Below are 18,281 nucleotides of genomic sequence, written 5' to 3' on the forward strand. Positions count from 1 at the left end.
GAGAAGGTTGCATCACTCATTATTGGTGCCAGTAAAATGGTAAAGGTACCCCTGACCGTTAGGTCCAGTCGCAGACAACTCTGGGGTTGCGGCGCTCATCTCGCTTTATTGGCCGAGGGAGCCAGTGTACAGCTTCCAGGTCATGTGGCCAGCATGACTAAGCCGCTTCTGGCGAACAAGAACAGTGCATGGATACGCCGTTTACCTTCCCGCTGGAGCGGTACCTATTTATCTACTTGCACTTTGAGGTGCTTTCGAACTGCTAGGTTGGCAGGAGCAGGGACCGAGCAATGGGAGCTCACCCCATCACAGGGATTCGAACCACCGACCTTCTGATTGGCAAGCCCTAGGCTCTGTTGTTTAGACCATAGCGCCACCCGCATCCCGATAAAGGTGCCAGTAGCACCTTTCAATTGCTTTCAAGGTAACACTCCACATTTCTAGCTGAGGAAAAGATGCCAATTCCCCAGCCATAATATAACAAACTGAGATCTGGGAAAGTGTGTCAAGTGTATCCCCCAAATCTGGGTGACTTAATCTGCATGTTATGCAAATTATTTGCTACTTAGGCACCACTTTCAAAGTTGCTTCACATAGGAATGAAACATGTGGTTGGCTTTCTTAGATGCTTTTGCCTAGAACATGCATTTGTATCTTCAAAGTTTATATAAAATTAAAGAGAATTATATATTGTAAAAAGGCTGCCTAATTGAAATCAAGCAGGCATTTTCACTGCATTCTATTTGGCACTTGCTAAAGTTGATGTGAGTTTTAAACTGTTTCACTATATTGTTGTTTTAACTTTTTGTATGTTTTAAATTCTTGCTGTAAAAAAAATGTAGTTAACATTTCCTGGTTTAATCTTTTTTTCTAAATGCTTTGAGGTGTGTTTTTTTCTACAATCATATTTTTTTGAAATAAATAAATAAATATAATAAATAAGTTTCTGTCTGATAAAGTAAATCACAATTTACTCACAGAGACTATAGTAATCTTTACTTCTTTTTCTCATGCCTGGAAATTCCTTACTATATTGCTCTCCGTCTGCAGTTTGGTACTTTTCTGTGTGGGTGGATGTGAGCTTCCAGACTTGTGTGTGATCAGTGCTGCTCACATATGCAAGTTTTCTGCTATGTCATCAGCATCAGAATGCCAGTGTGCATTTTTAAAATCCAGATTTACCCATTCTACTGAAATGATATATATAATTAAATTATATATATACACACACAGTGGTACCTCGGGTTACATACGCTTCAGGTTACATACGCTTCAGGTTACAGACTCCGCTAACCCAAAAATAGTACCTCGGGTTAAGAACTTTGCTACAGGATGAGAACAGAAATTGTGCTCCGACAGCGCGACGGCAGCAATAAGCCCCATTAGCTAAAGTGGTGCTTCAGGTTAAGAACAGTTTCAGGTTAAGTATGGACCTCCGGAACGAATTAAGTACTTAACCCGAGGTACCACTGTATGTGTATATATATATATATATATGAGATCCATTTGTGATATTAAGCTCCTGTTCGGAAATGCCTCCACGATTACCATCCTTATGTTTTTATCGCTGACATTGCTGAAAATAACAAGAATAACAACAACCATGCAAAAGTCCCATTGAGTTCAGCATTCAAAATCCTGATTAGCATTTCTCAGCTTGGAAGTTTATTTCCAAGGCCACACCAATTTATGAAAAGCATCTGAAATCTGTACAGCAAAACGCTAGTTCTGTGGGCCTCGATCAGCATCTACTGTATTGGCCTAAATATAAGCCGTACTCCCCCCCCCCCAATTCCGACCGTGAAAAGTTAAAGTGCAGCTTAAATTCACAACCTTACAAAAATGGGCTTTTACAATATTGCTGCTGAAACAGACATATGGTAAAACGGAATGGGTGTGAGTGCCTGCGGAATTTTAAGGGAGCGGCTTATATTCGGGTATTGTCTTTTTTTCTCCCTCCCTTGAATTTTAAAGGTGTGGCTTATATTCGGGTGTGGCTTATATTTGGGGCAATACGGTATTAGTGACTAGAGAAAAGAATGTGTTAACAGCCATGTAAGCAGCTCCTATATAGGTCACATTTTCTAACCAAGTGAAGGTACGTAGAAAGATAAGAAGGAAAGAAGTTTAGGAATGATGCCCAGAATGAAACATACGCATCTATGTGGAAGAACGCTGGCAAGTTTAGTTAGAATTGTTCCTTGTACAAGAATGGAGAAGTAATTTGTGTATTAGCCCTTAGTCTGGCAAAGCACAGAGAGGGGTCTGGAGCATCACCAAACCAGGGATAGTGAGATAGTGAGAGTGAGTGAGAGAGCCTGTATTTCCAATTAAATGCTTTTTCCAGTTTCGCTAAAAAAAAGCTAAAAGATTAGAAGGAATGAGATCACCAAGGAGGAACAGAGAACTAAGCCTTCCTCCTAAACAGCTTTTTAAGTAAGGATATTTTTTTTAGATGAAATATTGGATTTTGATCATATCCATTATACCTGTCAACTTCTAGTGAGAAACGAAGACCTTTTTTGTGGACAGATGTTATGTATAAAAAGGAAAACAACAGCACAGCTAAGTGCATTTTTAAACTTGGAGATTTATTTTGTTTTAATAAATCTGACACCAGTCAGGGAGGGGAAAAAAATGGTGTGAGCCCAGAACAACCAGAAGCATCTTAAAAGTGCTTCGTTTTCCCCATAGAAATTTGTCTCTGTTAGGTTTTGAAATCAATCCATAGGCTCATGAGCTCTTCCCCCCTCCCCCCATTGCCCTCCCTCCAGTCCTTCACCTTTTTAATTTTTCATTTATTTTATTTTTTTAAAAAGCGAGCTTGCTCGTCGGGTGTAGTTTTCCAAGCCTTCACAGCCCTAATAAATAAGGAGCACCTGTAAAACAGTAGCTTGACTTAAGTGAATCTGTACAAAGGAAAATATAGAAATACAGTATGTACATAGTGCCCTCAGTACACCATTGCTATAAGGCTCGGGTTTGATTGGCTTTTAAAACCTTGCCCCACCCCGCAACTCTTTGAAGCACGCCCTGTCCAAACTGCTTCCTGTATGCTAATTACAATAGCCTTATAGTAAAGGTGTACTCCAGGCATTGTAGCGTGAACAATTGCTTTATTCAAGTTAGTAAACAGTTACACTGGATCACAAGGTGATTTGAACTTTTTTTTTTAATGATCCCCCCTCCCCATTCCCCCCCCCACCTTAGTATTTTGTCAGAATGGGATACTCCACAATTGTTTTACCAAATCAGTGCCGGCATACATGCTCTAGTGTTCTTTTGGACTCTTGGCTACAACTATACAAGTGCACACAAGTAAATTCTACCCTGTTATCCTCCACCCACCGACTGAGGATCGAATTGCACATTTTCTTTTTAACCATGACAGGAGAAAGCAAACAGTGAAACAGAATCATGGGGGCTCTCTTCTCACTTTACCCCTGTGTTTTCATTGGCTTGGCCATACCTTTCTAATTATCATGAAAGGGGTCTGCATCTGGCGAGATTGTCTCACTGGCTTCCTGGATCACTGAAAAACCATCAGGGTTGAAATTTCATCCAAGTCTTTCATAACACCCAGCAAAATATTTCCCCCAGATAGTTTTACACCTTGAGAGGATCCCTTTTCTTCTTCATCATCTTCTTCTTCTTTTTTGGTCTTTAGTTCAACACTCTTGCTCTGTTCCCAAATGGGGTGCTATTCAGGGGAATTGAAAGAGAAAGCTGAGAGGAATAAACATTTACTGAGTTCTCTTGGCATTCAGTCTCTGAAAAACCACAGTATAAACTATTCATGCTGCTTCTTACTCTGTCAAATAAAAATTAAAAAAGCCATAAAAGTGTAACACTGAAAATATGGCATTAAAAAGGATAAAGGTGGCCTTTGTAAAAAATAACAAGGGGGGGGGGGAAGTATATTAGCCAATAAAATATTCTAATAACTCTTCATTTAAAAGTGCATCATGGGCAGGAGATAGAGATGACGCTGAAGTGTCAATAACTCCAGTATAACCCCTTCATCCCCCCTCCCATCAAAAAACGCGAATAGGTCCGAAACCATACAATGCAAATCACAATTCTTAGTGTAGCAGCAAAACCACAGCAGTTTTTGGGAGAGAGAGAAAAATCCATTTCATTGTCCAGCCTCAAATATCTGAACCTTGAAGTTAGTGAGGGGGCAAAGTACATACATTGGTCCATGTGGCTTTAGAAATCAAGAGGAAAATCCTCCGTCGGCAAGAAACCAAAGGGAAAAGGGAGAAGGGGAGATGGTAGTTGGAATGCTGAGCGTACTTCGTGGGGTCCGTGATGTGCTTACAGTCTTCTGAGCCAAAGGCACCCGAGGGATTCAGCCTTCCCTCCGAGAGAATTAATGGCGGGAAGTGGCTTTGCTTGCTGGACTTTTAACCAGAAGGGGTGGTGAGTGGACCAGCTGGTGTTGTTTGGTGAAGTAGCATGGTTTGCTCTGCTCCCTTTCTCCATGCAAGGTACCCTGTCAAAGTGAGCATTCCTGTAAAAACAAAGGCAGGCAAGTCAGTGTCCACCCTGCATCCTTATGATTCATCGCAGGTGGGAATGATGGCATGTTCTGATCAGACCCTGGACATGCCTGGTACCACCTGGGAAAGACACATTTACAGTTTTCCTACTTTATGCTCTGATACCGTGAAAATGTGTCAGCACAACATTACACCTTTTCCTTTTGGCCTGCAAAATGGTTGCAGGTGATGAATGGCCAACTTGCAGTGTGCGAAAAGTACAAAACTCACATACTATTTCCTGCTCCTTTCACTTGATGAAATGGATATTCTCATCTGGAGACCTGAAATAACCTTTGGGGCACAACCTATACTGGATTGATGCTTTCAAAGAAATCCTATTGAAACAGCCACAGGATGCGCTTGGGACCCACAGGTGGAATTCAGAATTGCCCTAAGAGGGATCAGCATGCACAAAACAAGGCCTACACAGACCATTGGGCTTCTCTCCCTCTTCTCCTGTGTGCCCCCACATGGCCCCTAAACTGGTGCTGGGGTTCCCCCAACTCTCCAGAGTTGATTTAGCAGGAGGTGAAGGGGTGATGTCCTGTTGCGTGGATGGACCTCATTCCATGCACGTAACAATTTACAGTAGTTGAATCCCACTCAGTGTTTGGTGGGTTCTGACCTGAGAAACAAATATAGCCCTTCTTTTTGCTGGTTAGGAAATGAAGGTGTAGAACCTATGCAGTTTTATTTTCCATACCTCTAGATATATGAATGCTTCTGATGTGGAGAGCTGTAACATCCATGTCTTAGGCAGTAAACAGGTAATACTTTTTAAGATAGATAGCAGTGGCATGATGAGGCAACAGGTAGCATATTTTATTGCCTGTGGCCAAACAGGTCTGGTGAATTAGTTGGACCCTAAAACATTCTGCAAAACTGTTGGACCAGACACAGTAGTGAGATGAATGTGCTCACTGTGAGCAGTGATGCCTATATCAGTCTAACTTCAGTATTCTAGGGGAGAAACAAACTCAGAGGCACCAGCTTCTCCAGACAATTAGGGAGGCCTGACATGACATCCTCTGAACATTGAGGGGCCCTGCCACCCTAAGAAAGAAAACATTGGGGGGCTTAAACTGTCTCTCCCTCCCCCCGGAGTTGGAGCCTATGATGCCTCTAGACTTGTCACATGATTTTCTCTAGACTTACCAATATTAATTCCACAATTATATTATCCATAGTTTGAGCCAAACAATCCTCTCCTTCTATTTCCAGAAGCAACTCATTATCAGAAATAAGCCAAGCTACTTCCCCCCAAAACAGGAATTAGCACAGCTTATTTTTGAGCCACTCCAAATCTGTCTCCTGCTGCTCCACTATCAAGTTTAATGAAGTGACGTTGCAGCCAGATAAATTAGAATCAGTACCAGGGAAACTAAAGAAGCATCAATGTTAATACTAATTTTTGAGAAGTGTCTTACACTGAGCAGTTACATTGTATTGACAAGGCTGGGCTCTGCCCTTTTGGTTGCATGCTTTATGTCAAAAACTGGCAGGACAAAGGGGAGGAGGAAGAGGATCCCAGTGAGTAGCCAGGACTGGGACACACTGGGGCAAGCTGGGGGTGGGGAAGGAAGTACTCACAGGATGGCGGAGGATGGCGAGGGGTCGGCGGTTAGTGCACAGGAACGAAAGCAGTAGGACCCATCACCAGAGCCAGAGGGGCCTCTGTCCCCATGAACATGGTGGGCTCCGAGGTGTAGGGAGGAGCAGGAGGGGTGCTCTAAGAGGTTGAGGCAAGCAAGGGCCGACAGCCCAGCTCCCTAGCTCTGGGAGGAGGGGTGTGATTCCTCAACTGGAGGAAGCTTGGAACAGATGCTGCAATCAGCAAAGTACAAAAGGGAAGCAGAGCTGAGGGGCTGTGTCTGCTCAGCTGTCCATGCTGATAGACCTTGGCTTGGATGATCCTGGAAAACCTCTATGGGACTGTGCTTCTGGTTTGATTCTGCACTGTATCCTGACTGCTGGACTTCAGACCTGGCTACTTGGATTGTCCCTGGACTGTGTTTTCTGACCCTTGGACTTTGCTTGTGTGGCTTGGACTTGGACTTGACATACTGACTTCCTTCCAGGTAGGCTAGGGGTTCAGGACTTCAGTGCTAAAATACCAGTGTGGCACAGTCATTAGAATTTGGATTTAGACTGGACAGACCTAGGTTCAAATCTCCACCCAGTCATGCACACCATTGGGCCAGTCACTGAGCCTAATGTACCATGTTGGAGGGTGCTGTCTATGGCAGGCTTACCTGGCAGTGGCTAGATCAACCCACTCTACACCAAAAAAAGGTTGTTCTGCTGTTGTTGTTGCTGTTTTAAAGTGAGCCCAGAACCCATCAGTGGTGGGCCCAAGGATGTCTGGTGCCAATGCTGGGCCTCGTGGTTCTTCCACCATCTTCTAAAATCTAAACTGATCTTACTGATTCACCAAACTCATGGCATGGGCAGGTATGTTCCTTTCTGCACTGCCTCAAGCTTTCCTTTGGATGCTGACAGTCCACCTAGTCCCAGGGGTGGATCTCCTATGAAACTAATGAAATTTAAGTTTCAGGGTCCCCCAATCCCATAGGTGCCCCAGAAGTGACTTTAGTAGTAGACCCAATACAAGTCACATGACTCAAATCATTTTATGATGCATCATGCATGTATGTAACTTTTCCCTAATTTGCACACGCGCGCGCACACATGCACATGCACACGCACACACCATAGCTGGAAAAGTCTTATTCACACCCATGCCTTTGACATGTGAGACAATCCAGTACAGCAATTTTATTCAAAATATGACATGCAGTAGTAAAGGCGTTTTTATTACAAAAAAAAAATGTGGCAATGGAACAACCTCACTGAAGAAAACAGTGGTTACCCAGACCTTGTTGCTGGCTGCGAAGAAACCCCTATAATAGTTCAAGCTTTAGGGCCTCAAAAATGTAGGCCTATTCCACTGGCCAATCAACTGATTGATAAGAAACTGCAAGAAACACAAGGTGTACCTGCACAGAAAAAATTCATGTTTCCAGTGTGACATCTTAATACCACTACAGAAGGGAGAGAGCTGTTGCCACCAAAAGAATGGAACCATAGGTTATTGGGAAATCCTGTGCCAGCGTTGCAGCTTGCATCATATAGATGCAGCAGCCTCTGGTAGATTTGCTTTCATTCCCATTTGCTATTTAGACAGATGAGACAGCATTGTGGATTTAGCTCAGGTTGCTGGGATCAGATGCAAGCTAAATAGGAACACCTGGTGCCCAAAAGGAGCCAAATGTAGACTTGCCCTTTAAACCTGAGGGACACGTGCATTTAAGGTCAAGGCAGTGGTGTGTCTTGGCACATGCGACGTGTGTAGCTGTTTCTCTTTCCTTAAACTACCTGCATTTAAAGGTTCTGCCTTGCCAATGTGCTAACAAGCAAATAATCGCTTCCTAATCCAATTCATATTAATGTTATGATTCACTACCAACAACTTGTATTGTCAGTATTACAACACAAGGCAGATATTGCTTAGGAGGCTTTTGAGTCTCTACTTCTTGAATCTCTATGTGAGGGCTCAGGGGAAAACAGAGTTTATTTTGGTGGGGACTGTTTTTTTTCTGATTTATTTCCAACAAATTGGTGAAAACGTGGGGAAATGGGTTTCCCTATGATTCTTCCTGTCCACCCCCCCCACCCAGCCTTCTTTGCTTTTGAGTATTGGGAATGTGTTGACGCAGGCTAGCAGATTACCGTTCCCTAACGTGCTGCAGTGCAGTAGTTGATCCAACAGAGCAATGAATGTAAATGCTGTTGGTGACAAAGAACCGGAATATGCCTGGCTCCTTTGGGACAGAAATGGGCTCGGAGCAAAGTCAAGCCCATAATTTTCTAAGGGAGGCTCTGCTGAGGTCATCGACCACAAGCGTGAAGCTGAGGCAGCCCCTGTAAACGCTTCGGGTTTGCCTGTTATGTGCACGAATTCTGTTCTTCTTAAAAACCCTGAAAGTAGTTCAAGGCTTTCCATTAAAGCCTTCCCTTTTGAACAGCTGGTGATTTCTCCCTCCTTCCCTATAAAGTGATATAAATGACACCACATCACTGGAGCTGGGAGAAACATGCCAAGTGCAAAGCCAGGCCAGCAACATATTATTTTGGGAGAAACAACAAGCTGGGAGCCATGGAAATAGTCAGTGTGTGGTTTAGCTCAGAGAGTTCTTACTCAAATCCAACCGCCATTAACACGCATTGTCTTCAATTCCGTACATCTAGTACCTTGGTTTACATGGATCAGGTTAGACATACAGAGCTGCTACTTATTTTGTGTAGCTCATGCACTACAGAAGTGGGATAAATATTTTCCCCTCCACTTTATTAGATTGTGACTCAGGAGAGGTGAAGGTGACAACTATATGTGTGCTGTGCTATAGATGGTCCATAATTATACATGGGTAGAAGCCTATGGATATTGAAATACTTTCTGTTCACAGGAGTGTTTCCTCTAGTTGAAGTGCTTCAAGGTCAGATTTTTGTCAGATAAATGGGAGTAGTAGGGTAGCCGCATTCTGGTGCTCTGCTTAAGGATCCTGGCACTCGTGCAATTGCATAATAGGTGTGATGCAAATGTTTCCCCTTGCCTTGAGATTTAAGTACCATGTAAAGGCATTCAAGTAGCATTGTCAAGAGATACATATGCCTGCAGGCTGGCGTATGAAGGATTTCTCAAGCAAGAAAAAATGCAACCAAATGCCCCAATTCATTTTTAAATGGCAATGCTGTTTTGTGCTACATGCAGCTAATAAAGTTCTTGGGAAGAGTGCTGTAGCTGTGTGCATGTTGTGAATAAGTCTAACCTCCCACAGAATTATTCTGGGCAACACTGAGCACAGCACCCCATCTTTCATTATTTGACCAAACAACTAGGTTGTCTGTCATAATACTAGTGTCCATTTCCCTTACACCAGAAGGCAACTTTAGGACCTGAGCTATCAGTCCCACTGTTTAATCATGACTGCTTGTGATTCAAATAGCACCATGGTTCAAATTACTATGAGCACCACCAGGGCCTCAGTGGGTACACTTCCTGAATAGCGAGTCACCTGGTGGTCCTGACTAGATATTATGAACAGCATCAGGTTAGCAGGAGGGCCAGGGGAAAGATAGGGACTGATGTCTAGACTCTATATCTAGAGATATAGAGAATATCTCTAGAGAATTCTAGAGGAAGGTTAGCTTACTAAAAACATGCAGGGCCAAACTCAGCTAACATGTGTCTTTCAGGCCTATGACTTGGTGATATATGGGTCAGGAGTGCCAGCTTGGCCTCGTGACTGTGGGTGCTATGCAGCATGCACGGCCCTGGCACCAATATTTGTGGGTGCCCAGCCCCTTCATGGGAAATTTTGTGGCTGCTCAGGCAGCCAGGGCCCAAGGGAGTTGGTACCTGATATGGGATAAACTTTGGGCTGCTCCGCAGGTTCCCTTTACATAAAAAGTTGAGTTAACATACATGCAGAATAGCATGACATCCATATTTAAAGTGAAGAAGCTTAATAGCAACGTATGAAACTGCAGTGAACTCACTGTTCACCTCTTCCATATAACCATTCATACATCAAAATGCTTGTGTAAAAGGAGTCTTTTGATGAAAAACATGCAAACAAATGAGCAAACAAACACACAAACTAATAAACTTTGAAATGGTAGCTTCATACAAAACATACAGCTGTCTAAGGCACCAGCACACATACTGTAGTTCACAATGACAGCAAGGCTTACGCTTAACCACATAGGCTCCTCATAAGTAGCTTAAAATTACTCTAAATATAGGGTGAACATACTAATAGGTTGTTAAGATGCAGAACTTTGCAGACAAATCAAAGTCTGATTGTTTGCTTCATTCTACACTATCCAAGCTCCTACATGTCTGCACTTCCAAAGGGAATGGTTTTGTTACACAGTCTGAGTTTTCAAAACAAGGATTGAAAACTGGAATTTAATTGGTGGGGACTGGAGGATGTTTTTTATTTTAAAAAAATTCAGTTTGATCTTTTTGTCTCTATATAATTTGTTATTGTAGGTTGGCTTAAATTTAAGCAACATTTTAGGAACATTTGAAAAACTAATCCAGCTGCAGGGTGGATCTTATTACAAACTGAGGCACAAGTTAAACAGGAATATCATTCTTTCAAATACCACAAAGAGGCCTAGAGAAATAAATCCTTGGATATAAGACTGAGAAAGGGGACCTAAACCTGCTGTAAGCCGATGCACTGGGAGTTTAGCAGACTGGTCATCACAGAGTTAAATAAACATAGATTACTTAGCTATCAAGTTCAGACTCTTTCTCTGGCTTGTATAGTTTTCATATTTACCTTTTTTGCATTCCTTTTCTGGTGCAACAAACATACCTCCAGCCACAAACACCTTTCACATAGTGGGAACAAATCACACAAGGTACCTGATGGACAACGCACAGCAGAACTGAACAATAAGGCTCAAATCTGATATAATAATGTGTTGTAGGCTCTGCTGACACTGTGGCCTAAGGACAAACCTGAGACAACAATCTATCTAGTTAAAGTGCTTAAAGAACAGCTAGTCTTATCTCTTTCCATGTTTGCATATTGAAGGACATAGATGCCACTTCACTTTTATTTTCCCTGATGCGCATGTGGAGTTTTAACTGTGTTCTCAATTCCAGCTGTCACTGTTCAATTATGCCCGTGGTTTCCATAATTGCATTAATCAAAAATAGCCAAGAACTTTGCTGGGCTTTAAGCCAAAGTGAAGATGGTTTGGGAGAAGGAGAACTGGTCCACCATACTAAGAATCCATAAATGGTGCTAGCCTGGGAAATATTTACTTGGTTTTTATTTAGTCTGAGCACATCCAATGGACAGATTCTAGGTTTGAAAGAGAAATAAAGCAGTGTTTTTTGCAGGAAACAGATCACATTGGATCTGGACAACTGCCATGGGATGCATAAATGGCCAATAATGAAGAAATAGGTTGGGCAAGCAAATCGGAAGTAAGGTGAGCCAGAATGGAATAGTGGCTAGATAATTGTATTTGGATGTTGGAAGCTCACATTCAAATACCCTGTCATGAAATTCAGTCCGATGGCATTAAGCCACTTGCTGTCTCTTAGACTAACTGACCTCATAGGATTAGGGTAGAATTAGACATTATGAGGAAAACAGTTCCTAATCCTGTATTTTCTTCCTGATTCTTATGATGGGGGCTGGGGACTTAATTCATCTCCTGCTCACTGATTTCCCTTGGCAAATGCCCTCATACATAAAGTTGTGTTCCCCGCTCCCAGCGGTGAGGCTCCAAAATCGGATTTGAGTGGGAAATATGGCACATTTTTAGGGGAGGGTTAAGGAAGGGTTATACATTCCTGTCCCTCCACCCACCGATCAGCCTCTGTGGCTGCCCCCAACCCCACACTTTTCTTGGCAAAATATGAGGTTGAGACTATGGATTTGCTGAGGGAAAGTGTGGTATGGCCCTAAGCCAATATTATCAGTGAGCTAGGTTGCATATTCTATCTTATTTATTTTTCTAATGTTTAACTGTGTGTCTGTATTACAGTGGTACCTCAGGTTACAGACTCTGCCAACCCAGAAATAGTACCTCGGGTTAAGAACTTTGCTTTAGGATGAGAACAGAAATCGCGCTCCAGCGGCGTGGCGGCAGCGGGAGGCCCCATTAGCTAAAGTGGTACCTCAGGTTAAGAACAGTTTCAGGTTAAGAACAGACCTCCGGAACGAATTAAGTTCTTAACACAAGGTACCACTATACTTCTGTTCTCTTTATTACATTAAATTACTTTACTTGCCTGGTTATCATGGTGTGGTCCATGTTGCATTTCCTAAAGTCACATATTTCCAAGTTAGCATATGGAGTTTAAGAGTATGTTTGAGGTAGAATAGTTGCAGGGCTCCCTATGCTAAAGCAGAGACAGCGAGTCCCATAAGCACCTTACAGCACTTCCTGACTGTTACTCCCTTATGGCTGCCACGGAACAGGACTTTACTGGCAGTTCTTCCAATGTCTACTAGATGTTACACACAAATGTATGTAGTGAAAACCTTTTTTTTTTTTAAGCAGCCTCAGTAGACTAATTCCAGCTGCGAAAGCAGTAAGGGAAGGGAATACTTAACTGTTCTCCCACTGCTCAAGTTGTCCCTCCATCTATGAAGGCCCACAAGCAGCTCTCTCAACCCCCAATTCTTGCACCTGTCAGCATTCTAGGTGCATATTTATCTGCATATATGCACATCTGGTACCCTACAGAAGCCAACTCAATGATTTTTACTGGGGGAAAGGGTTGTGGGGAAGGATTAAGCAACATTTTCCTGTCCTTTCTCTGCTCAGAATAGCAGCCTCCAGAGGATGCTTTTCATTTTAAGAGTCCTGTTGGGGCTTTGGTTCTGTATACGTGTTTACTAGCCCATCACAGATAGGAACATGAGTCTGAAGGAAAGAAAAAAATAACTTCCAAAGATCGGCATCCTGGTACATGATAGCTGCTGACTGTGATGCATCCTTTTGTTGGAGGTGTCCTTAAACATTAGTTTGTCAGAAGCATATGCCATCCTGAGCTGCTTTGGGAAGAAGGGCAGGATATAAATTTAATAAAACAAATAAAATATCAGCAGAAAGGTTGTAAAGGAAAAGCCTAATGCATGAATTCAGAAGGCTGCTTTGTTACATGTCATGGATCTGAAGCTTGAAAGCTGCTTAAAAGGCAAGTTTTGGGCTTCATAAATTAAAGTTTTGTATGCCTTCTCAGCCGAAAATGATTGTCCAGCAACCAGCAATCTTATACTGGGAGCAATTTGCTTTATTTTTGTTTCAAGTTACTTGAGATCCACAACTTAAGATCTCTGATCAACTGGATGGGGAGCTGGAAAAGAGCAAGCCCATATTTAATTTATTTAACTCAGATTTTAAAATGGCAACTGGCAGGGGCTTCCCTTGAAGGATCTTTGTTTCAAAATTTGTATAGCACAGTTGGTTGCTCTATATTCTGCTTATGAAGCAATGCATATTGGCATTTTCCTGATAAATATTAAGGTTGTTCTATGAGGAGAAAATAAAAGGTCTTTTGTGTGTGGGGGGGAAATAATCCCCCCTCAACAACTTGGGGTAAACATGTAACACATAGTGATGCCTGAGGGCTGATTCATATAACTCACTGGGTCCATGAATGATACCCATGGAAATGTACTTGGTCATCTTGCTAATGCCAGCTTCGATTGTGGCCAGTCCTTTATTTGCATCCTCTACTATATGCAGGATTAAGCTTTTTTGCATCCATTTTTTGTTAGTATTCCACAAATGATGTTTTTTATATTGTCCCAAAAAGCCGACTTCTGCATGTGCAAGATTCTAGTCCAGTATTTAGTCAAGTGTGGCATTTAATTTTCTACTTTGGGGATGACTGGCAGGGGTGGGGGAGAGAGATAGATACAGTAAGGCAGCTAAATGATATGTGTATAATTCAATCTTGTTCATTTTAGCAATTCCTTTCCTTGTAATGTAGAATTAAAATAATTCTATTTGGATGCAGTTATGCACAAGCCAACTTCACATGGTTAATTTCGAAAGTTTTTCCTTCCTCAAATACAAAACAATTAAACCCAGAAAAATGTTTCTTTAACCAACATGTCCTAATCTCTCACTGTGAAGCTGGGACATGCAGAATTTTGGTGGGCTGTCTGAATTGTATCAGGCAGTATCAGCTTGACAGCCTTTACTCTGATGGCTAAACTTCTCAGTCAGTGGGGAGTGTGTTGCTAATTAGTATTTCCAATAATCAAGTGTCAAGTAAATAGTGCATTTAGAAACCACTTCTAGAGTCTGGACATGCGCCTGAAATGGTGCTATTGTATTGACTGCCTTGGCTTCAACTACTACAACTAGGATTCTCTCTGTATCACTGAAATGCTACCATGGACATACCTGCTCATTTTATTATTGCAGTAGGCTACGAAATAGATAGAATAAATTTTGTTAACATAAGCAAAGCCCATTGGAAATGTATTTTGTGCAGTTCCCATTCATTTAAATAGTTTTTGCTTAAAAATACACACAGAAAAGGCTTCCGGGATCAGAGCCGGATTTAGGTTTGATGAGGCCCTAAGCTACTGAAAGTAATGGGGCCCTTTATATGTCCAGCTGCCCTTTGTCATCAACAAATTGTCATTGTTAGAAATGAGCAAACGAGTGATATTTTAGGGAGCAGGCTAGCAGGCGGGGCACATTTCTTACATCATAGGAGCCTACACAACACAAAACACTGTTGCTGTATGTAGGTTTCATTTTGTTTTTTCTCTTATATTTTGGAAATGTGCATCCAGGTTCCCCCCCCCCTTTAAATATTTTTGGAGGCCCCAAGAGAGTGGGACCCTAAGCTATAGCTTGTTTAGCTTATATGTAAATCCAGCATTGTCCAGGATACTTACCCATGACAATTAAAGGAGACCCATCCTTACAGCATCTAAGGAAGAACTCAATGTTGTACTCTTCCCACTGTTCCTTCAGTGCAAACTTTTCAGCTTGCCTGATAGAAACATCTCACCTCTCCTCCCCTTTGCACTGTTTTGCTGGTTCTCCAGACACCCCCTCAGGCCAGTTGTGGGGGAAGCATGGGGACAGAAGGGGGGAAAGTCCTGTAGTATTAGCAGGACACGTAGTGCTGGCTCCTGCTAGTGCACCTATTTAGATGTTAAAATCATAAGGGATGTATTCAACTATGTAAGTACAAGCTACAAATAAGAGAAGGTTCTGCACAAAGAAGTCTATTAATGTAAAACATGAGAGGGACCCACACAACCTTAAAACCTGCAATACTGGTAAACAATTAACACATTCATGAAACCACTGTAGAACACTGAGCAAATTAACCTATGGGAAAATCTGCATATAAAAATAATCATAATTCAAATTATGCAAAACACTCAGAACACTGGGTTGTGGCTAGCCACTGCTATCCAGGAACTCTGATGCACACACACAACCCTTCCCTGATTCGAGAAGCATTCCTTGTGCATGGCACTTGCAAGAGCTCTCCTAAGACTGGCAAGGGGCTACTAGCCTCACTGTAGATGTTGATATGCAAGAAGGCTGAAGAGAGCATGAGAGAATTACTGTTTGCATGCCCTACCTCATTACAGAATAAGAGGAACACTAAAAGCACTTTGCTGATGACCCCCAAAATCTCAGATTCAGCATTCTTTTGTGTGCTATGAGAAAGGAAATTGTAAGGAAAGGGGTGGAATTAGTGGTGGAGTTGCTGAATTAGTGATGATGGACAGTTGCTCTCTTTCATTGGCACTGTCTGCGCAACCATTATTATCTTGTAGTTGGATTTTTAATCTCTGTCTGCAGAACGTTGGTGCGTTGCTGAATTTGTACACAAGAGGTCTTGTGGTTGTATTGTGAAAGACTTCACTCCTCTTTTCTTGGAAATATAAGAGATAATTTAGTAACTCAGCTTTTTATTCCTAGAACTCCCCCAGCTGATACAGGATCTAAACTCCATATGGTCTTCAGTGGAGACTGACAATCTGCACCAGCTCAATTTCTTTGGCCAAGCTGTAGATGCAGAAAAAAACACAATTCTAGCAAATGAATGGTATTGGAAAACTGAAAACCATCACCGATCCCTGCCTAAAATGGTCTACTGCCTACATGTCATAAATAGGGGATAAAAATGAATGTTAGAATACAAAGTAAGGCCTTCTAAGCTATGAATTAACATCAAATGTCTAACTGATGTTACAGAGTCCCCTCAGAAAACAGAACAATGAACTTCTACTTGGAAAATGAAAATATCAACAACATATTTCAAAAAGAACTTTTAGGACGATAGACAATAATACCAGATTGTTAAAATAATAGGACAAAAGCTGTTCATGGTAATGCCTTCGCTGTTATTTTTCACATAAAATATTTTGTGGGCCTCTATATTGGAAATAACTCATGAATCATTTTGTTTTATCAATAATTTTCTAACGGCAATTTGTCCAGTGTCAAATTATTGTCTACAAGTTTCTATACAGAATTACCTGGAGGAGGAGAAAATAAGACATGTCTGTAAACAAAATCCTTAAAACATACCAAGGTTCTGCTTTGCTTAAACATTCACATTTTATAATAAACAGTTAAGTGAAGGAACATGACCTGACAAGACACAGATGCTCTATGAGGAATGTAATGGAAGATCAATGCAATTTAATGACGGATTAGCTTTACATGAAATAGGGAATCAAAACACTGAAATATTTTACATGCTACAGCACATTTCTTATACAAACTATAGGTGTGCATATACGAACCCAAGTATTAACTTGAATCATCTTTCAGTATATAGGGTAACATGAAGGTTTAAATAAAACCTATATACTATATTTCTGACAAGTGGGATACATCAGAATTGTTCATATGAACAGTTCCTGATATTTTAAATATTATGGGAAAATAAGCAGTTTCCCCTCCCAGGTGTATGGGAAATAGTTAAGTATAAGGGTTGGATAACATATAATTTATTTGCATCACTGGTGTTTGGATCTGTCCAGAAATTTATAATAACCCTATCCGAAGCCAAAATACAGATATTACAGACTTGTGCCCCCCCCCATAACTCCTCTTATACTGTCTACTCACACCCAGCACAACTGTAATTGTGTGGTACGTGAACATGCACAAACATACTGTATGCATTGTTTATGTGTATGATAAACACTATAATTAATCATGGTGGCAGCAACAAAGCAGGAAGACATCATACAGACGCCCATCATTTAGATGTGAGCAATGGGGCTCTGATTCAATCCTGAGAGCACTATTGGACTGGAACTTCAAATCCGAGATATCAAATACCAAATCTTTAGGCCAAATCTTGGATGAACGTATTCATTTTTTAAAAAAGTAATGGCTTGTTAAGGGTGCTGAACTAAAAGACAGAATATATATATATATATATATATATATATATATATATATATATATATATATATATATATGCTTTCGTAGATTTTCACGGGTACAGGAATGCAGGTTTTGGTGTCCTCGGGTGTCTTCCCGTGTAAAAGTTGGGGTGTCTAGGCGACGTTTCGACGAGGTCTCACTCGTCATCTTCAGGCTGGTGCTTTCGGCTTCTTGTTACTGGAACAGAGCAGGATCTCAGTGTTTGAGTTCCTATAAATACTGTTGAGGGGGTGTGGTGTATAGCCTCCAATGTTCTGGGCAGAGAGGAAGTTCCCAGGCTAGTGTGCCTTTTCTTCTTTTGTTCCTTAATTACTTGAGGGATATCCTGAGTGATTTCTTGAGTGATATCCTGAGTACCACTTAGGTGGGTCATTAGGTGTGGATTAGTTGCTAAAGTCTTTGTGTCTTGACCTCTTGAACTTTGTGAAGAGTTTTTCTGAGAAGATGGCTGTACTGCACTTAGTTGTGCTCTGGCTTGGCTTCGTGTATAGGGGCGAGCTGTGGTTTTGTGGCTTGTGTCAGCCAGATCTGTGTAGGGATTGCAGGGGGGTGCAGCATCCGGAGGTGCCACCGTGGTTTGGCTACTGGATGGTGTCTGTAATTTATCTGTGGAGAGGGTCTGGGTTTGGGTCTGGTGTGGTTGATTGGTGATGATTGGTGAGGCACACAGAACGCCATCACCAATCAACCACACCAGACCCAAACCCAGACCCTCTCCACAGATAAATTACAGACACCATCCAGTAGCCAAACCACGGT

General features: G+C 41.8%; 1 protein-coding gene across 4 annotated transcripts in view; it reads right to left on the reverse strand.

The window, feature by feature from the left end:
* Positions 1-2,570: 2,570 nt before the first annotated feature.
* The window catches only part of SOBP (sine oculis binding protein homolog), a 137,012-nt gene continuing 121,301 nt past the window's right edge, over positions 2,571-18,281 (reverse strand). For all 4 annotated transcript variants that reach the window (XM_081904613.1, XM_081904614.1, XM_081904612.1 and 1 more), the window contains one exon: positions 2,571-4,513. The gene's annotated coding sequence lies outside the window, so the exon portion shown is untranslated. The remainder of the gene's footprint in view (positions 4,514-18,281) is intronic.

The sequence above is a fragment of the Podarcis melisellensis genome (assembly GCF_964234715.1).
Source record: "Podarcis melisellensis genome assembly, chromosome: 3".
Classification (NCBI taxonomy): Eukaryota; Metazoa; Chordata; class Lepidosauria; order Squamata; family Lacertidae; genus Podarcis; species Podarcis melisellensis.